At 32.4% G+C, this 21,869-nt stretch overlaps 11 non-coding genes across 11 annotated transcripts; all 11 read right to left on the bottom strand.

Annotated features, from left to right (window-relative positions):
• Positions 1-1,379: 1,379 nt before the first annotated feature.
• TRNAI-AAU (transfer RNA isoleucine (anticodon AAU)) lies at positions 1,380-1,453 on the bottom strand. Its single transcript has one exon. It is a non-coding gene; the product is annotated as a tRNA-Ile (tRNA).
• A 1,586-nt stretch (positions 1,454-3,039) lies between these two features.
• Positions 3,040-3,113, bottom strand: TRNAI-AAU (transfer RNA isoleucine (anticodon AAU)). The gene has a single exon. It is a non-coding gene; the product is annotated as a tRNA-Ile (tRNA).
• A 3,055-nt stretch (positions 3,114-6,168) lies between these two features.
• Positions 6,169-6,242, bottom strand: TRNAI-AAU (transfer RNA isoleucine (anticodon AAU)). Its single transcript has one exon. It is a non-coding gene; the product is annotated as a tRNA-Ile (tRNA).
• A 3,055-nt stretch (positions 6,243-9,297) lies between these two features.
• TRNAI-AAU (transfer RNA isoleucine (anticodon AAU)) lies at positions 9,298-9,371 on the bottom strand. Its single transcript has one exon. It is a non-coding gene; the product is annotated as a tRNA-Ile (tRNA).
• A 1,586-nt stretch (positions 9,372-10,957) lies between these two features.
• On the bottom strand, positions 10,958-11,031 carry TRNAI-AAU (transfer RNA isoleucine (anticodon AAU)). The gene has a single exon. It is a non-coding gene; the product is annotated as a tRNA-Ile (tRNA).
• Positions 11,032-12,629: 1,598 nt separating this feature from the next.
• On the bottom strand, positions 12,630-12,703 carry TRNAF-AAA (transfer RNA phenylalanine (anticodon AAA)). Its single transcript has one exon. It is a non-coding gene; the product is annotated as a tRNA-Phe (tRNA).
• Positions 12,704-14,291: 1,588 nt separating this feature from the next.
• On the bottom strand, positions 14,292-14,365 carry TRNAI-AAU (transfer RNA isoleucine (anticodon AAU)). Its single transcript has one exon. It is a non-coding gene; the product is annotated as a tRNA-Ile (tRNA).
• Positions 14,366-15,968: 1,603 nt separating this feature from the next.
• Positions 15,969-16,042, bottom strand: TRNAI-AAU (transfer RNA isoleucine (anticodon AAU)). Its single transcript has one exon. It is a non-coding gene; the product is annotated as a tRNA-Ile (tRNA).
• A 1,595-nt stretch (positions 16,043-17,637) lies between these two features.
• TRNAI-AAU (transfer RNA isoleucine (anticodon AAU)) lies at positions 17,638-17,711 on the bottom strand. The gene has a single exon. It is a non-coding gene; the product is annotated as a tRNA-Ile (tRNA).
• Positions 17,712-19,298: 1,587 nt separating this feature from the next.
• On the bottom strand, positions 19,299-19,372 carry TRNAI-AAU (transfer RNA isoleucine (anticodon AAU)). The gene has a single exon. It is a non-coding gene; the product is annotated as a tRNA-Ile (tRNA).
• Positions 19,373-20,969: 1,597 nt separating this feature from the next.
• Positions 20,970-21,043, bottom strand: TRNAF-AAA (transfer RNA phenylalanine (anticodon AAA)). The gene has a single exon. It is a non-coding gene; the product is annotated as a tRNA-Phe (tRNA).
• Between the last annotated feature and the right edge of the window lie 826 nt (positions 21,044-21,869).

Genomic DNA, 21,869 nt, shown 5'->3' with positions numbered 1-21,869 from the left:
CTACTAATAGTATAAAAATAGACAATTTAGACAAGGAGTATATGCAAATCTAAGCAAAATCAATCTAAAAAATATAATACACAATTTTTAATTATAAATTTACAGATTGTTGAAAAAGATAATCCCAGGATGTAATCCATTATGTATTAAATTTAGTATGTTCTACCAAGTTGTGTATGAATAACTTTTAACACAAAAAAAATATATATTGGGGAAGTAGCTTAATGTGCCCATTGGAAATAAAGAATGCTAGCCCGTTTTGGAATGCAAAGCTTAAGAAAATACAAACTTCAATCCATAGGAAAGCACTTTTTATTTAGTCTACACTCTGTAATCATACTATAGCTTAATTTACAAATTGTGATGTCATTATCAGACTTAACTCACAAGAGACTTTCATCCTTGGTCTATAAAAAAGGCAGTCCTCTGTTATAAAGCTTGAAACAATTGTAAGTGGCTGATATGCAAATATGGAAATACAGAAAAACTGTCAATTCAATGCTAGGATAACATAAGGGGTGATGCTCCAACTGAAATTGGTCCTAGGCATTTAGGTTTCTAGTATCTATCTTCTCCTTTAAAAAATAGGTTACTTTTTATATATTATCATTGGGTTTGGACAAATATTCTACATAATACCTATTGCATCCCTGAGCTTATTAGAAACTTGAAATAATATATATAAAGTATTGAATTTCTTTTCTTTGCATTTAAAAGATGAGCGCACTTCAGTAGATGCAATTGCTCAGGTGAGGGTTCCATGGTGTAATTGTTAGCACCATGGACTTTGAATCTAGTCATCTGAGTTCATATCTCGTGGGAGCTAACATTGTTTATTTTCCTTTTGTTCAAAGCTCCATTTTCATTCAATGTATAAGTATTGCAAATCTTCATTTAAAATTCATATAAATTCCATCATCTTCAGTGGTGTCCTTTGTTTAAACTCATTTTTAAACTTATCAAATCAGAAGTATGTCAAATATTTGGAAATAAGAAAAGATGCAATAAGAATGCAGAGATCCATTACTTGTGCTCTGGTCTTTAGAAATTCTCCATTTTTTTTACTTCAGTGTGCACTAATGAGAGGGGAGCACATATCTTCTTCTTCTTCTAGTAACACCTAGTGCCCTCTATGTTTGAGCAGCAATATAACTGATTAATTTGCCCTTGCATATCTTAGTTATGCCATATTGCTTGATTAGAGACAAAAGTCACTGAGCCATGTAGAGAAAAATCTTCATCAGCCAAAGGATGACATTCCCACTGGCTTCTGATATGTATTTGAAGAGATTTTGTGATATATGTGTCTATGATGTTTTCAAGTATTCATGCACTCCACCGATGAGCTTATTCCATTCTTGTCCATCAATAAAAGCAAATGGCCCATACGGGGATCGAACCCTTGACCTTGGTGTTATTAGCACCACACTCTAACCAACTGAGCTAACCGGCCACAGATATTACTGCAAGAAAACACAAAACTGGCAAATGTACCTCAAAGCACAGATCATATTTTGTTTTTATAGCATTTCATTTTTCAAAAAAAAGCTTAAACCATAGAGTCACTTGAAGCATGGGTATCATAAAAATGCTCCAGTTTCTTTCCACATTACAAAATAAAAATAAATATTAGATAGGATAATAACAAAGATTAAGGCATCTACTAATAGTATAAAAATAGACAATTTAGACAAGGAGTATATGCAAATCTAAGCAAAATCAATCTAAAAAATCTAATACACAATTTTTAATTGTAAATTTACAGATTGTTGAAAAAGATAATCCCAGGATGTAATCCATTATGTATTAAATTTAGTATGTTTTACCAAGTTGTGTATGAATAACTTTTAACACAAAAAAATATATATTGGGGAAGTAGCTTAATGTGCCCATTGGAAATAAAGAATGCTAGCCCATTTTGGAATGCAAAGCTTAAGAAAATACAAACTTCAATCCATAGGAAAGCACTTTTTATTCAGTCTACACTCTGTAATCATACTATAGCTTAATTTACAAATTGTGATGTCATTATCAGACTTAACTCACAAGAGACTTTCATCCTTGGTCTATAAAAAAGGCAGTACTCTGTTATAAAGCTTGAAACAATTGTAAGTGGCTGATATGCAAATATGGAAATACAGAAAAACTGTCAATTCAATGCTAGGATAATATAAGGGGTGATGCTCCAACTGAAATTGGTCCTAGGCATTTAGGTTTCTAGTATCTATATTCTCCTTTAAAAAATAGGTTAGTTTTTATATATTATCATTGGGTTTGGACAAATATTCTACATAATACCTATTGCATCCCTGAGCTTATTAGAAACTTGAAATAATATATATAAAGTATTGAATTTCTTTTCTTTGCATTTAAAAGATGAGCGCACTTCAGTAGATGCCATTGCTCAGGTGAGGGTTCCATGGTGTAATTGTTAGCACCCTGGACTTTGAATCTAGTAATCTGAGTTCATATCTCATGGGAGCTAACATTGTTTATTTTCCTTTTGTTCAAAGCTCCATTTTCATTCAATGTATGAGTATTGCAAATCTTCATTTAAAATTCATATAAATTCCATCATCTTCAGTGGTGTCCTTTGTTTAAACTCATTTTTAAACTTATCAAATCAGAAGTATGTCAAATATTTGGAAATAAGAAAAGATGCAATAAGAATGCAAAGATCCATTACTTGTGCTCTGGTCTTTAGAAATTCTCCATTTTTTTTTACTTCAGTGTGCACTAATGAGAGGGGAGCACATATCTTCTTCTTCTAGTAACACCTAGTGCCCTCTATGTTTGAGCAGCAATATAATAACTGATTAATTTGCCCTTGCATATCTTAGTTATGCCATATTGCTTGATTTGAGACAAAAGTCACTGAGCCACGTAGAGAAAAATCTTCATCAGCCAAAGGATGACACTCCCACTGGCTTCTGATATGTATTTGAAGAGATTTTGTGATATATGTGTCTATGATGTTTTCAAGTATTCATGCACTCCACCGATGAGCTTATTCCATTCTTGTCCATCAAGGAAAGCAAATGGCCGATACGGGGATCGAACCCGTGACCTTGGCGTTATTAGCACCACGCTCTAACCAACTGCGCTAACCGGCCACAGATATTACTGCAAGCAAACACAAAACTGGCAAATGTACCTCAAAGCACAGATCATATTTTGTTTTTATAGCATTTCATTTTTCAAAAAAAAGCTTAAGCCATAGAGTCACTTGAAGCATGGGTATCATAAAAATGCTCCAGTTTCTTTCCACATTGCAAAATAAAAATAAATATTAGATAGGATAATTACAAAGATTAAGGCATCTAGTAATAGTATAAAAATAGACAATTTAGACTAGGAGTATATGCAAATCTAAGCAAAATCAATCTAAAAAATCTAATACACAATTTTTAATTGTAAATTTACAGATTGTTGAAAAAGATAATCCCAGGATGTAATCCATTATGTATTAAATTTAGTATGTTTTACCAAGTTGTGTATGAATAACTTTTAACACAAAAAAATATATATTGGGGAAGAAGCTTAATGTGCCCATTGGAAATAAAGAATGCTAGCCTATTTTGGAATGCAAAGCTTAAGAAAATACAAACTTCAATCCATAGGAAAGCACTTTTTATTCAGTCTACACTCTGTAATCATACTATAGCTTAATTTACAAATTGTGATGTCATTATCAGACTTAACTCACAAGAGACTTTCATCCTTGGTCTATAAAAAAGGCAGTCCTCTGTTATAAAGCTTGAAACAATTGTAAGTGGCTGATATGCAAATATGGAAATACAGAAAAACTGTCAATTCAATGCTAGGATAATATAAGGGGTGATGCTCCAACTGAAATTGGTCCTAGGCATTTAGGTTTCTAGTATCTATATTCTCCTTTAAAAAATAGGTTACTTTTTATATATTATCATTGGGTTTGGACAAATATTCTACATAATACCTATTGCATCCCTGAGCTTATTAGAAACTTGAAATAATATATATAAAGTATTGAATTTCTTTTCTTTGCATTTAAAAGATGAGCGCACTTCAGTAGATGCCATTGCTCAGGTGAGGGTTCCATGGTGTAATTGTTAGCACCCTGGACTTTGAATCTAGTAATCTGAGTTCATATCTCATGGGAGCTAACATTGTTTATTTTCCTTTTGTTCAAAGCTCCATTTTCATTCAATGTATGAGTATTGCAAATCTTCATTTAAAATTCATATAAATTCCATCATCTTCAGTGGTGTCCTTTGTTTAAACTCATTTTTAAACTTATCAAATCAGAAGTATGTCAAATATTTGGAAATAAGAAAAGATGCAATAAGAATGCAGAGATCCATTACTTGTGCTCTGGTCTTTAGAAATTCTCCATTTTTTTTTTACTTCAGTGTGCACTAATGAGAGGGGAGCACATATCTTCTTCTTCTTCTAGTAACACCTAGTGCCCTCTATGTTTGAGCAGCAATATAACTGTTTAATTTGCCCTTGCATATCTTACTTATGCCATATTGCTTGATTTGAGACAAAAGTCACTGAGCCATGTAGAGAAAAATCGCTCTAACCAACTGAGCTAACCGGCCACAGATATCACTGCAAGCAAACACAAAACTGGCAAATGTACCTCAAAGCACAGATCATATTTTGTTTTTATAGCATTTCATTTTTCAAAAAAAAGCTTAAGCCATAGAGTCACTTGAAGCATGGGTATCATAAAAATGCTCCAGTTTCTTTCCACATTACAAAATAAAAATAAATATTAGATAGGATAATAACAAAGATTAAGGCATCTAGTAATAGTATAAAAATAGACAATTTAGACTAGGAGTATATGCAAATCTAAGCAAAATCAATCTAAAAAATCTAATACACAATTTTTAATTGTAAATTTACAGATTGTTGAAAAAGATAATCCCAGGATGTAATCCATTATGTATTAAATTTAGTATGTTTTACCAAGTTGTGTATGAATAACTTTTAACACAAAAAAATATATATTGGGGAAGTAGCTTAATGTGCCCATTGGAAATAAAGAATGCTAGCCCATTTTGGAATGCAAAGCTTAAGAAAATACAAACTTCAATCCATAGGAAAGCACTTTTTATTCAGTCTACACTCTGTAATCATACTATAGCTTAATTTACAAATTGTGATGTCATTATCAGACTTAACTCACAAGAGACTTTCATCCTTGGTCTATAAAAAAGGCAGTCCTCTGTTATAAAGCTTGAAACAATTGTAAGTGGCTGATATGCAAATATGGAAATACAGAAAAACTGTCAATTCAATGCTAGGATAACATAAGGGGTGATGCTCCAACTGAAATTGGTCCTAGGCATTTAGGTTTCTAGTATCTATCTTCTCCTTTAAAAAATAGGTTACTTTTTATATATTATAATTGGTTTTGGACATATATTCTACATAATACCTATTGCATCCCTGAGCTTATTAGAAACTTGAAATAATATATATAAAGTATTGAATTTCTTTTCTTTGCATTTAAAAGATGAGCGCACTTCAGTAGATGCCATTGCTCAGGTGAGGGTTCCATGGTGTAATTGTTAGCACCATGGACTTTGAATCTAGTCATCTGAGTTCATATCTCGTGGGAGCTAACATTGTTTATTTTCCTTTTGTTCAAAGCTCCATTTTCATTCAATGTATAAGTATTGCAAATCTTCATTTAAAATTCATATAAATTCCATCATCTTCAGTGGTGTCCTTTGTTTAAACTCATTTTTAAACTTATCAAATCAGAAGTATGTCAAATATTTGGAAATAAGAAAAGATGCAATAAGAATGCAGAGATCCATTACTTGTGCTCTGGTCTTTAGAAATTCTCCATTTTTTTTACTTCAGTGTGCACTAATGAGAGGGGAGCACATATCTTCTTCTTCTTCTAGTAACACCTAGTGCCCTCTATGTTTGAGCAGCAATATAACTGATTAATTTGCCCTTGCATATCTTAGTTATGCCATATTGCTTGATTTGAGACAAAAGTCACTGAGCCATGTAGAGAAAAATCTTCATCAGCCAAAGGATGACACTCCCACTGGCTTCTGATATGTATTTGAAGAGATTTTGTGATATATGTGTCTATGATGTTTTCAAGTATTCATGCACTCCACCGATGAGCTTATTCCATTCTTGTCCATCAATAAAAGCAAATGGCCCATACGGGGATAGAACCCTTGACCTTGGTGTTATTAGCACCACACTCTAACCAACTGAGCTAACCGGCCACAGATATTACTGCAAGAAAACACAAAACTGGCAAATGTACCTCAAAGCACAGATCATATTTTGTTTTTATAGCATTTCATTTTTCAAAAAAAAGCTTAAACCATAGAGTCACTTGAAGCATGGGTATCATAAAAATGCTCCAGTTTCTTTCCACATTACAAAATAAAAATAAATATTAGATAGGATAATAACAAAGATTAAGGCATCTAGTAATAGTATAAAAATAGACAATTTAGACTAGGAGTATATGCAAATCTAAGCAAAATCAATCTAAAAAATCTAATACACAATTTTTAATTGTAAATTTACAGATTGTTGAAAAAGATAATCCCAGGATGTAATCCATTATGTATTAAATTTAGTATGTTTTACCAAGTTGTGTATGAATAACTTTTAACACAAAAAAATATATATTGGGGAAGAAGCTTAATGTGCCCATTGGAAATAAAGAATGCTAGCCCATTTTGGAATGCAAAGCTTAAGAAAATACAAACTTCAATCCATAGGAAAGCACTTTTTATTCAGTCTACACTCTGTAATCATACTATAGCTTAATTTACAAATTGTGATGTCATTATCAGACTTAACTCACAAGAGACTTTCATCCTTGGTCTATAAAAAAGGCAGTCCTCTGTTATAAAGCTTGAAACAATTGTAAGTGGCTGATATGCAAATATGGAAATACAGAAAAACTGTCAATTCAATGCTAGGATAATATAAGGGGTGATGCTCCAACTGAAATTGGTCCTAGGCATTTAGGTTTCTAGTATCTATATTCTCCTTTAAAAAATAGGTTACTTTTTATATATTATCATTGGGTTTGGACAAATATTCTACATAATACCTATTGCATCCCTGAGCTTATTAGAAACTTGAAATAATATATATAAAGTATTGAATTTCTTTTCTTTGCATTTAAAAGATGAGCGCACTTCAGTAGATGCCATTGCTCAGGTGAGGGTTCCATGGTGTAATTGTTAGCACCCTGGACTTTGAATCTAGTAATCTGAGTTCATATCTCATGGGAGCTAACATTGTTTATTTTCCTTTTGTTCAAAGCTCCATTTTCATTCAATGTATGAGTATTGCAAATCTTCATTTAAAATTCATATAAATTCCATCATCTTCAGTGGTGTCCTTTGTTTAAACTCATTTTTAAACTTATCAAATCAGAAGTATGTCAAATATTTGGAAATAAGAAAAGATGCAATAAGAATGCAGAGATCCATTACTTGTGCTCTGGTCTTTAGAAATTCTCCATTTTTTTTTTACTTCAGTGTGCACTAATGAGAGGGGAGCACATATCTTCTTCTTCTTCTAGTAACACCTAGTGCCCTCTATGTTTGAGCAGCAATATAACTGTTTAATTTGCCCTTGCATATCTTACTTATGCCATATTGCTTGATTTGAGACAAAAGTCACTGAGCCATGTAGAGAAAAATCGCTCTAACCAACTGAGCTAACCGGCCACAGATATCACTGCAAGCAAACACAAAACTGGCAAATGTACCTCAAAGCACAGATCATATTTTGTTTTTATAGCATTTCATTTTTCAAAAAAAAGCTTAAGCCATAGAGTCACTTGAAGCATGGGTATCATAAAAATGCTCCAGTTTCTTTCCACATTGCAAAATAAAAATAAATATTAGATAGGATAATTACAAAGATTAAGGCATCTAGTAATAGTATAAAAATAGACAATTTAGACTAGGAGTATATGCAAATCTAAGCAAAATCAATCTAAAAAATCTAATACACAATTTTTAATTGTAAATTTACAGATTGTTGAAAAAGATAATCCCAGGATGTAATCCATTATGTATTAAATTTAGTATGTTTTACCAAGTTGTGTATGAATAACTTTTAACACAAAAAAATATATATTGGGGAAGAAGCTTAATGTGCCCATTGGAAATAAAGAATGCTAGCCCATTTTGGAATGCAAAGCTTAAGAAAATACAAACTTCAATCCATAGGAAAGCACTTTTTATTCAGTCTACACTCTGTAATCATACTATAGCTTAATTTACAAATTGTGATGTCATTATCAGACTTAACTCACAAGAGACTTTCATCCTTGGTCTATAAAAAAGGCAGTCCTCTGTTATAAAGCTTGAAACAATTGTAAGTGGCTGATATGCAAATATGGAAATACAGAAAAACTGTCAATTCAATGCTAGGATAATATAAGGGGTGATGCTCCAACTGAAATTGGTCCTAGGCATTTAGGTTTCTAGTATCTATATTCTCCTTTAAAAAATAGGTTACTTTTTATATATTATCATTGGGTTTGGACAAATATTCTACATAATACCTATTGCATCCCTGAGCTTATTAGAAACTTGAAATAATATATATAAAGTATTGAATTTCTTTTCTTTGCATTTAAAAGATGAGCGCACTTCAGTAGATGCCATTGCTCAGGTGAGGGTTCCATGGTGTAATTGTTAGCACCCTGGACTTTGAATCTAGTAATCTGAGTTCATATCTCATGGGAGCTAACATTGTTTATTTTCCTTTTGTTCAAAGCTCCATTTTCATTCAATGTATAAGTATTGCAAATCTTCATTTAAAATTCATATAAATTCCATCATCTTCAGTGGTGTCCTTTGTTTAAACTCATTTTTAAACTTATCAAATCAGAAGTATGTCAAATATTTGGAAATAAGAAAAGATCCAATAAGAATGCAGAGATCCATTACTTGTGCTCTGGTCTTTAGAAATTCTCCATTTTTTTTACTTCAGTGTGCACTAATGAGAGGGGAGCACATATCTTCTTCTTCTTCTAGTAACACCTAGTGCCCTCTATGTTTGAGCAGCAATATAACTGATTAATTTGCCCTTGCATATCTTAGTTATGCCATATTGCTTGATTTGAGACAAAAGTCACTGAGCCATGTAGAGAAAAATCTTCATCAGCCAAAGGATGACACTCCCACTGGCTTCTGATATGTATTTGAAGAGATTTTGTGATATATGTGTCTATGATGTTTTCAAGTATTCATGCACTCCACCGATGAGCTTATTCCATTCTTGTCCATCAATAAAAGCAAATGGCCCATACGGGGATCGAACCCTTGACCTTGGTGTTATTAGCACCACACTCTAACCAACTGAGCTAACCGGCCACAGATATTACTGCAAGAAAACACAAAACTGGCAAATGTACCTCAAAGCACAGATCATATTTTGTTTTTATAGCATTTCATTTTTCAAAAAAAAGCTTAAACCATAGAGTCACTTGAAGCATGGGTATCATAAAAATGCTCCAGTTTCTTTCCACATTACAAAATAAAAATAAATATTAGATAGGATAATAACAAAGATTAAGGCATCTACTAATAGTATAAAAATAGACAATTTAGACTAGGAGTATATGCAAATCTAAGCAAAATCAATCTAAAAAATCTAATACACAATTTTTAATTGTAAATTTACAGATTGTTGAAAAAGATAATCCCAGGATGTAATCCATTATGTATTAAATTTAGTATGTTTTACCAAGTTGTGTATGAATAACTTTTAACACAAAAAAATATATATTGGGGAAGAAGCTTAATGTGCCCATTGGAAATAAAGAATGCTAGCCCATTTTGGAATGCAAAGCTTAAGAAAATACAAACTTCAATCCATAGGAAAGCACTTTTTATTCAGTCTACACTCTGTAATCATACTATAGCTTAATTTACAAATTGTGATGTCATTATCAGACTTAACTCACAAGAGACTTTCATCCTTGGTCTATAAAAAAGGCAGTCCTCTGTTATAAAGCTTGAAACAATTGTAAGTGGCTGATATGCAAATATGGAAATACAGAAAAACTGTCAATTCAATGCTAGGATAATATAAGGGGTGATGCTCCAACTGAAATTGGTCCTAGGCATTTAGGTTTCTAGTATCTATATTCTCCTTTAAAAAATAGGTTACTTTTTATATATTATCATTGGGTTTGGACAAATATTCTACATAATACCTATTGCATCCCTGAGCTTATTAGAAACTTGAAATAATATATATAAAGTATTGAATTTCTTTTCTTTGCATTTAAAAGATGAGCGCACTTCAGTAGATGCCATTGCTCAGGTGAGGGTTCCATGGTGTAATTGTTAGCACCCTGGACTTTGAATCTAGTAATCTGAGTTCATATCTCATGGGAGCTAACATTGTTTATTTTCCTTTTGTTCAAAGCTCCATTTTCATTCAATGTATGAGTATTGCAAATCTTCATTTAAAATTCATATAAATTCCATCATCTTCAGTGGTGTCCTTTGTTTAAACTCATTTTTAAACTTATCAAATCAGAAGTATGTCAAATATTTGGAAATAAGAAAAGATGCAATAAGAATGCAGAGATCCATTACTTGTGCTCTGGTCTTTAGAAATTCTCCATTTTTTTTTACTTCAGTGTGCACTAATGAGAGGGGAGCACATATCTTCTTCTTCTTCTAGTAACACCTAGTGCCCTCTATGTTTGAGCAGCAATATAACTGATTAATTTGCCCTTGCATATCTTAGTTATGCCATATTGCTTGATTTGAGACAAAAGTCACTTAGCCATGTAGAGAAAAATCTTCATCAGCCAAAGGATGACACTCCCACTGGCTTCTGATATGTATTTGAAGAGATTTTGTGATATATGTGTCTATGATGTTTTCAAGTATTCATGCACTCCACCGATGAGCTTATTCCATTCTTGTCCATCAATAAAAGCAAATGGCCCATACGGGGATAGAACCCTTGACCTTGGCATTATTAGCACCACGCTCTAACCAACTGAGCTAACCGGCCACAGATTTTATTGCAAGCAAAAAAAAAACTGGCAAATGTACCTCAAAGCACAGATCATATTTTGTTTTTATAGCATTTCTTTTTTCCAAAAAAAAAAAGCTTAAGACATAGAGTCACTTGAAGCATGGGTATCATAAAAATGCTCCAGTTTCTTTCCACATTACAAAATAAAAATAAATATTAGATAGGATAATAACAAAGATTAAGGCATCTAGTAATAGTATAAAAATAGACAATTTAGACAAGGAGTATATGCAAATCTAAGCAAAATCAATCTGAAAAATCTAATACACAATTTTTAATTGTAAATTTACAGATTGTTGAAAAAGATAATCCCAGGATGTAATCCATTATGTATTAAATTTAGTATGTTTTACCAAGTTGTGTATGAATAACTTTTAACACAAAAAAAAAAATATATTGGGGAAGTAGCTTAATGTGCCCATTGGAAATAAAGAATGCTAGCCCATTTTGGAATGCAAAGCTTAAGAAAATACAAACTTCAATCCATAGGAAAGCACTTTTTATTCAGTCTACACTCTGTAATCATACTATAGCTTAATTTACAAATTGTGATGTCATTATCAGATTTAACTCACAAGAGACTTTCATCCTTGGTCTATAAAAAAGGCAGTCCTCTGTTATAAAGCTTGAAACAATTGTAAGTGGCTGATATGCAAATATGGAAATACAGAAAAACTGTCAATTCAATGCTAGGATAACATAAGGGGTGATGTTCCAACTGAAATTAGTCCTAGGCATTTAGGTTTCTAGTATCTATCTTCTCCTTTAAAAAATAGGTTACTTTTTATATATTATCATTGGGTTTGGACAAATATTCTACATAATACCTATTGCATCCCTGAGCTTATTAGAAACTGGAAATAATATATATAAAGTATTGAATTTCTTTTCTTTGCATTTAAAAGATGAGCGCACTTCAATAGATGCCATTGCTCAGGCGAGGGTTCCATGGTGTAATTGTTAGCACCCTGGACTTTGAATCTAGTAATCTGAGTTCATATCTCGTGGGAGCTAACATTGTTTATTTTCCTTTTGTTCAAAGCTCCATTTTCATTCAATGTATGAGTATTGCAAATCTTCATTTAAAATTCATATAAATTCCATCATCTTCAGTGGTGTCCTTTGTTTAAACTCATTTTTAAGCTTATCAAATCAGAAGTATGTCAAATATTTGGAAATAAGAAAAGATGCAATAAGAATGCAGAGATCCATTACTTGTGCTCTGGTCTTTAGAAATTCTCCATTTTTTTTTACTTCAGTGTGCACTAATGAGAGGGGAGCACATATCTTCTTCTTTTTCTTCTAGTAACACCTAGTGCCCTCTATGTTTGAGCAGCAATATAATAACTGATTAATTTGCCCTTGCATATCTTAGTTATGCCATATTGCTTGATTTGAGACAAAAGTCACTGAGCCATGTAGAGAAAAATCTTCATCAGCCAAAGGATGACACTCCCACTGGCATCTGATATGTATTTGAAGAGATTTTGTGATATATGTGTCTATGATGTTTTCAAGTATTCATGCACTCCACCGATAAGCTTATTCCATTCTTGTCCATCAAGAGAAGCAAATGGCCTATACGGGGATCGAACCCGTGACCTTGGTGTTTTTAGCACCACGCTCTAACCAACTGAGCTAACCGGCCACAAATATCACTACAAGCAAACACAAAACTGGCAAATGTACCTCAAAGCACAGATCATATTTTGTTTTTATAGCATTTCATTTTTCAAAAAAAAGCTTAAACCATAGAGTCACTTGAAGCATGGGTATCATAAAAATGCTCCAGTTTCTTTCCACATTACAAAATAAAAATAAATATTAGATAGGATAATAACAAAGATTAAGGCATCTACTAATAGTATAAAAATAGACAATTTAGACAAGGAGTATATGCAAATCTAAGCAAAAGCAATCTAAAAAATCTTATACACAATTTTTAATTGTAAATTTACAGATTGTTGAAAAATATAATCCCAGGATGTAATCCATTATGTATTAAATTTAGTATGTTTTACCAAGTTGTGTATGAATAACTTTTAACACAAAAATATATATATTGGGGAAGTAGCTTAATGTGCCCATTGGAAATAAAGAATGCTAGCCCATTTTGGAATGCAAAGCTTAAGAAAATACAAACTTCAATCCATAGGAAAGCACTTTTTATTCAGTCTACACTCTGTAATCATACTATAGCTTAATTTACAAATTGTGATGTCATTATCAGACTAAACTCACAAGAGACTTTCATCCTTGGTCTATAAAAAAGGCAGTCCTCTGTTATAAAGCTTGAAACAATTGTAAGTGGCTGATATGCAAATATGGAAATACAGAAAAACTGTCAATTCAATGCTAGGATAACATAAGGGGTGATGCTCCAACTGAAATTGGTCCTAGGCATTTAGGTTTCTAGTATCTATCTTCTCCTTTAAAAAATAGGTTACTTTTTATATATTATCATTGGGTTTGGACAAATATTCTACATAATACCTATTGCATCCCTGAGCTTATTAGAAACTTGAAATAATATATATAAAGAATTGAATTTCTTTTCTTTGCATTTAAAAGATGAGCGCACTTCAGTAGATGCCATTGCTCAGGTGAGGGTTCCATGGTGTAATTGTTAGCACCCTGGACTTTGAATCTAGTAATCTGAGTTCATATCTCGTGGGAGCTAACATTGTTTATTTTCCTTTTGTTCAAAGCTCCATTTTCATTCAATGTATGAGTATTGCAAATCTTCATTTAAAATTCATATAAATTCCATCATCTTCAGTGGTGTCCTTTGTTTAAACTCATTTTTAAACTTATCAAATCAGAAGTATGTCAAATATTTGGAAATAAGAAAAGATGCAATAAGAATGCAGAGATCCATTACTTGTGCTCTGGTCTTTAGAAATTCTCCATTTTTTTTTACTTCAGTGTGCACTAATGAGAGGGGAGCACATATCTTCTTCTTCTTCTAGTAACACCTAGTGCCCTCTATGTTTGAGCAGCAATATAATAACTGATTAATTTGCCCTTGCATATCTTAGTTATGTCATATTGCTTGATTTGAGACAAAAGTCACTGAGCCATGTAGAGAAAAATCTTCATCAGCCAAAGGATGACACTCCCACTGGCTTCTGATATGTATTTGAAAAAATTTTGTGATATATGTGTCTATGATGTTTTCAAGTATTCATGCACTCCACGATGAGCTTATTCCATTCTTGTCCTTCAAGAAAAGCAAATGGCCCATACGGGGATCGAACCCGTGACCTTGGCATTATTAGTACCACGCTCTAACCAACTGAGCTAACAGGCCACACATATTACTGCCAGCAAACACAAAACTGGCAAATGTACCTCAAAGCACAGATCATATTTTGTTTTTATAGCATTTCATTTTTCAAAAAAAAGCTTAAGCCATAGAGTCACTTGAAGCATGGGTATCATAAAAATACTCCAGTTTCTTTCCACATTACAAAATAAAAATAAATATTAGATAGGATAATAACAAAGATTAAGGCATCTAGTAATAGTATAAAAATAGACAATTTAGACTAGGAGTATATGCAAATCTAAGCAAAATCAATCTAAAAAATCTAATACACAATTTTTAATTGTAAATTTACAGATTGTTTAAAAAGATAATCCCAGGATGTAATCCATTATGTATTAAATTTAGTATGTTTTACCAAGTTGTGTATGAATAACTTTTAACACAAAAAAATATATATTGGGGAAGTAGCTTAATGTGCCCATTGGAAATAAAGAATGCTAGCCCATTTTGGAATGCAAAGCTTAAGAAAATACAAACTTCAATCCATAGGAAAGCACTTTTTATTCAGTCTACACTCTGTAATCATACTATAGCTTAATTTACAAATTGTGATGTCATTATCAGACTTAACTCACAAGAGACTTTCATCCTTGGTCTATAAAAAAGGCAGTCCTCTGTTATAAAGCTTGAAACAATTGTAAGTGGCTGATATGCAAATATGGAAATACAGAAAAACTGTCAATTCAATGCTAGGATAACATAAGGGGTGATGCTCCAACTGAAATTGGTCCTAGGCATTTAGGTTTCTAGTATCTATCTTCTCCTTTAAAAATAGGTTACTTTTTATATATTATCATTGGGTTTGGACAAATATTCTACATAATACCTATTGCATCCCTGAGCTTATTAGAAACTTGAAATAATATATATAAAGCATTGAATTTCTTTTCTTTGCATTTAAAAGATGAGCGCACTTCAGTAGATGCCATTACTCAGGTGAGGGTTCCATGGTGTAATTGTTAGCACCATGGACTTTGAATCTAGTCATCTGAGTTCATATCTCGTGGGAGCTAACATTGTTTATTTTCCTTTTGTTCAAAGCTCCATTTTCATTCAATGTATGAGTATTGCAAATCTTCATTTAAAATTCATATAAATTCCATCATCTTCAGTGGTGTCCTTTGTTTAAACTCATTTTTAAACTTATCAAATCAGAAGTATGTCAAATATATGGAAATAAGAAAAGATGCAATAAGAATGCAGAGATCCATTACTTGTGCTCTGGTCTTTAGAAATTCTCCATTTTTTTTTACTTCAGTGTGCACTAATGAGAGGGGAGCACATATCTTCTTCTTCTTCTTCTTCTTCTTCTTCTAGTAACACCTAGTGCCCTCTATGTTTGAGCAGCAATATAATAACTGATTAATTTGCCCTTGCATATCATAGTTATGCCATATTGCTTGATTTGAGACCAAAGTCACTGAGCCATGTAGAGAAAAATCTTCATCAGCCAAAGGATGACACTCCCACTGGTTTCTTATATGTATTTGAAGATATTTTGTGATATATGTGTCTATGATGTTTTCAAGTATTCATGCACTCCACCGATGAGCTTATTCCATTCTTGTCCATCAAGAAAAGCAAATGGCCCATACGGGGATAGAACCCTTGACCTTGGCATTATTAGCACCATGCTCTAACCAACTGAGCTAACCGGCCACGGATGTTATTGCAAGCAAACACAAAACTGGCAAATGTACCTCAAAGCACAGATCATATTTTGTTTTTATAGCATTTCTTTTTTCAAAAAAAAGCTTAAGACATAGAGTCACTTGAAGCATGGGTATCATAAAAATGCTCCAGTTTCTTTCCACATTACAAAATAAAAATAAATATTAGATAGGATAATAACAAAGATTAAGGCATCTAGTAATAGTATAAAAATAGACAATTTAGACAAGGAGTATATGCAAATCTAAGCAAAATCAATCTGAAAAATCTTATACACAATTTTTAATTGTAAATTTACAGATTGTTGAAAAAGATAATCCCAGGATGTAATCCATTATGTATTAAATTTAGTATGTTTTACCAAGTTGTGTATGAATAACTTTTAACACAAAAATATATATATTGGGGAAGTAGCTTAATGTGCCCATTGGAAATAAAGAATGCTAGCCCATTTTGGAATGCAAAGCTTAAGAAAATACAAACTTCAATCCATAGGAAAGCACTTTTTATTCAGTCTACACTCTGTAATCATACTATAGCTTAATTTACAAATTGTGATGTCATTATCAGACTTTACTCACAAGAGACTTTCATCCTTGGTCTATAAAAAAGGCAGTCCTCTCTTATAAAGCTTGAAACAATTGTAAGTGGCTGATATGCAAATATGGAAATACAGAAAAACTGTCAATTCAATGCTAGGATAACATAAGGGGTGATGTTCCAACTGAAATTGGTCCTAGGCATTTAGGTTTCTAGTATCTATCTTCTCCTTTAAAAAATAGGTTACTTTTTATATATTATCATTGGTTTTGGACAAATATTCTACATAATACCTATTGCATCCCTGAGCTTATTAGAAACTGGAAATAATATATATAAAGTATTGAATTTCTTTTCTTTGCATTTAAAAGATGAGCGCACTTCAGTAGATGCCATTGCTCAGGCGAGGGTTCCATGGTGTAATTGTTAGCACCCTGGACTTTGAATCTAGTAATCTGAGTTCATATCTCGTGGGAGCTAACATTGTTTATTTTCCTTTTGTTCAAAGCTCCATTTTCATTCAATGTATGAGTATTGCAAATCTTCATTTAAAATTCATATAAATTCCATCATCTTCAGTGGTGTCCTTTGTTTAAACTCATTTTTAAGCTTATCAAATCAGAAGTATGTCAAATATTTGGAAATAAGAAAAGATGCAATAAGAATGCAGAGATCCATTACTTGTGCTCTGGTCTTTAGAAATTCTCCATTTTTTTTTACTTCAGTGTGCACTAATGAGAGGGGAGCACATATCTTCTTCTTCTTTTTCTTCTAGTAACACCTAGTGCCCTCTATGTTTGAGCAGCAATATAATAACTGATTAATTTGCCCTTGCATATCTTAGTTATGCCATATTGCTTGATTTGAGACAAAAGTCACTGAGCCATGTAGAGAAAAATCTTCATCAGCCAAAGGATGACACTCCCACTGGCTTCTGATATGTATTTGAAGAGATTTTGTGATATATGTGTCTATGATGTTTTCAAGTATTCATGCACTCCACCGATGAGCTTATTCCATTCTTGTCCATCAAGAAAAGCAAATGGCCCATACGGGGATCAAACCCGTGACCTTGGCGTTATTAGCACCACGCTCTAACCAACTGAGCTAACCGGCCACAGATATCACTGCAAGCAAACACAAAACTGGCAAATGTACCTCAAAGCACAGATCATATTTTGTTTTTATAGCATTTAATTTTTTTTAAAAAAAAGCTTAAGCCATAGAGTCACTTGAAGCATGGGTATCATAAAAATGCTCCAGTTTCTTTCCACATTACAAAATAAAAATAAATATTAGATAGGATAATAACAAATATTAAGGCATCTACTAATAGTATAAAAATAGACAATTTAGACAAGGAGTATATGCAAATCTAAGCAAAATCAATCTACAAAATCTAATACACAATTTTTAATTGTAAATTTACAGATTGTTGAAAAAGATAATCCCAGGATGTAATCCATTATGTATTAAATTTAGTATGTTTTACCAAGTTGTGTATGAATAACTTTTAACACAAAAAAATATATATTGGGGAAGTAGCTTAATGTGCCCATTGGAAATAAAGAATGCTAGCCCATTTTGGAATGCAAAGCTTAAGAAAATACAAACTTCAATCCATAGGAAAGCACTTTTTATTCAGTCTACACTCTGTAATCATACTATAGCTTAATTTACAAATTGTGATGTCATTATCAGACTTAACTCATAAGAGACTTTCATCCTTGGTCTATAAAAAAGGCAGTCCTCTGTTATAAAGCTTGAAACAATTGTAAGTGGCTGACATGCAAATATGGAAATACAGAAAAACTGTCAATTCAATGCTAGGATAAAATAAGGGGTGATGCTCCAACTGAAATTGGTCCTAGGCATTTAGATTTCTAGTATCTATCTTCTACTTTAAAAAATAGGTTACTTTTTATATATTATCATTGGTTTTGGACAAATATTCTACATAATACCTATTGCATCCCTGAGCTTATTAGAAACTTGAAATAATATATATAAAGTATTGAATTTCTTTTCTTTGCATTTAAAAGATGAGCGCACTTCAGTAGATGCCATTGCTCAGGTGAGGGTTCCATGGTGTAATTGTTAGCACCCTGGACTTTGAATCTAGTAATCTGAGTTCATATCTCGTGGGAGCTAACATTGTTTATTTTCCTATTGTTCAAAGCTCCATTTTCATTCAATGTATGAGTATTGCAAATCTTCATTTAAAATTAATATAAATTCCATCATCTTCAGTGGTGTCCTTTGTTTAAACTCATTTTTAAACTTATCAAATCAGAAGTATGTCAAATATTTGGAAATAAGAAAAGATGCAATAAGAATGCAGAGATCCATTACTTGTGCTCTGGTCTTTAGAAATTCTCCATTTTTTTTACTTCAGTGTGCACTAATGAGAGGGGAGCACATATCTTCTTCTTCTTCTAGTAACACCTAGTGCCCTCTATGTTTGAGCAGCAATATAACTGATTAATTTGCCCTTGCATATCTTAGTTATGCCATATTGCTTGATTTGAGACAAAAGTCACTGAGCCATGTAGAGAAAAATCTTCATCAGCCAAAGGATGACACTCCCACTGGCTTCTGATATGTATTTGAAGAGATTTTGTGATATATGTGTCTATGATGTTTTCAAGTATTCATGCACTCCACCGATGAGCTTATTCCATTCTTGTCCATCAAGAAAAGCAAATGGCCCATACGGGGATAGAACCCTTGACCTTGGCATTATTAGCACCACGCTCTAACCAACTGAGCTAACCGACCACAGATGTTATTGCAAGCAAACACAAAACTGGCAAATGTACCTCAAAGCACAGATCATTTTTTGTTTTTATAGCATTTCTTTTTTCCAAAAAAAAAAAGCTTAAGACATAGAGTCACTTGAAGCATGGGTATCATAAAAATGCTCCAGTTTCTTTCCACATTACAAAATAAAAATAAATATTAGATAGGATAATAACAAAGATTAAGGCATCTAGTAATAGTATAAAAATAGACAATTTAGACAAGGAGTATATGCAAATCTAAGCAAAATCAATCTGAAAAATCTAATACACAATTTTTAATTGTAAATTTACAGATTGTTGAAAAAGATAATCCCAGGATGTAATCCATTATGTATTAAATTTAGTATGTTTTACCAAGTTGTGTATGAATAACTTTTAACACAAAAAAATATATATTGGGGAAGTAGCTTAATGTGCCCATTGGAAATAAAGAATGCTAGCCCATTTTGGAATGCAAAGCTTAAGAAAATACAAACTTCAATCCATAGGAAAGCACTTTTTATTCAGTCTACACTCTGTAATCATACTATAGCTTAATTTACAAATTGTGATGTCATTATCAGACTTAACTCACAAGAGACTTTCATCCTTGGTCTATAAAAAAGGCAGTCCTCTCTTATAAAGCTTGAAACAATTGTAAGTGGCTGATATGCAAATATGGAAATACAGAAAAACTGTCAATTCAATGCTAGGATAACATAAGGGGTGATGTTCCAACTGAAATTGGTCCTAGGCATTTAGGTTTCTAGTATCTATCTTCTCCTTTAAAAAATAGGTTACTTTTTATATATTATCATTGGGTTTGGACAAATATTCTACATAATACCTATTGCATCCCTGAGCTTATTAGAAACTGGAAATAATATATATAAAGTATTGTACTTCTTTTCTTTGCATTTAAAAGATGAGCGCACTTCAATAGATGCCATTGCTCAGGCGAGGGTTCCATGGTGTAATTGTTAGCACCCTGGACTTTGAATCTAGTAATCTGAGTTCATATCTCGTGGGAGCTAACATTGTTTATTTTCCTTTTGTTCAAAGCTCCATTTTCATTCAATGTATGAGTATTGCAAATCTTCATTTAAAATTCATATAAATTCCATCATCTTCAGTGGTGTCCTTTGTTTGAAACTCATTGTTAAGCTTATCAAATCAGAAGTATGTCAAATATTTGGAAATAAGAAAAGATGCAATAAGAATGCAGAGATCCATTACTTGTGCTCTGGTCTTTAGAAATTCTCCATTTTTTTTTACTTCAGTGTGCACTAATGAGAGGGGAGCACATATCTTCTTCTTTTTCTTCTAGTAACACCTAGTGCCCTCTATGTTTGAGCAGCAATATAATAACTGATTAATTTGCCCTTGCATATCTTAGTTATGCCATATTGCTTGATTTGAGACAAAAGTCACTGAGCCATGTAGAGAAAAATCTTCATCAGCCAAAGGATGACACTCCCACTGGCTTCTGATATGTATTTGAAGAGATTTTGTGATATATGTGTCTATGATGTTTTCAAGTATTCATGCACTCCACCGATAAGCTTATTCCATTCTTGTCCATCAAGAGAAGCAAATGGCCTATACGGGGATCGAACCCGTGACCTTGGTGTTTTTAGCACCACGCTCTAACCAACTGAGCTAACCGGCTACAAATATCACTGCAAGCAAACACAAAACTGGCAAATGTACCTCAAAGCACAGATCATATTTTGTTTTTATAGCATTTCATTTTTCAAAAAAAAGCTTAAACCATAGAGTCACTTGAAGCATGGGTATCATAAAAATGCTCCAGTTTCTTTCCACATTACAAAATAAAAATAAATATTAGATAGGATAATAACAAAGATTAAGGCATCTACTAATAGTATAAAAATAGATAATTTAGACAAGGAGTATATGCAAATCTAAGCAAAAGCAATCTAAAAAATCTTATACACAATTTTTAATTGTAAATTTACAGATTGTTGAAAAAGATAATCCCAGGATGTAATCCATTATGTATTAAATTTAGTATGTTTTACCAAGTTGTGTATGAATAACTTTTAACACAAAAAAATATATATTGGGGAAGTAGCTTAATGTGCCCATTGGAAATAAAGAATGCTAGCCCATTTTGGAATGCAAAGCTTAAGAAAATACAAACTTCAATCCATAGGAAAGCACTTTTTATTCAGTCTACACTCTGTAATCATACTATAGCTTAATTTACAAATTGTGATGTCATTATCAGACTAAACTCACAAGAGACTTTCATCCTTGGTCTATAAAAAAGGCAGTCCTCTGTTATAAAGCTTGAAACAATTGTAAGTGGCTGATATGCAAATATGGAAATACAGAAAAACTGTCAATTCAATGCTAGGATAACATAAGGGGTGATGTTCCAACTGAAATTGGTCCTAGGCATTTAGGTTTCTAGTATCTATCTTCTCCTTTAAAAAATAGGTTACTTTTTATATATTATCATTGGTTTTGGA

This window comes from Pseudophryne corroboree, unplaced genomic scaffold (genome assembly GCF_028390025.1).
Source record: "Pseudophryne corroboree isolate aPseCor3 unplaced genomic scaffold, aPseCor3.hap2 scaffold_822, whole genome shotgun sequence".
NCBI classification, from domain to species: domain Eukaryota; kingdom Metazoa; phylum Chordata; class Amphibia; order Anura; family Myobatrachidae; genus Pseudophryne; species Pseudophryne corroboree.
This window is presented reverse-complemented; position numbering and strand designations above follow the sequence as displayed.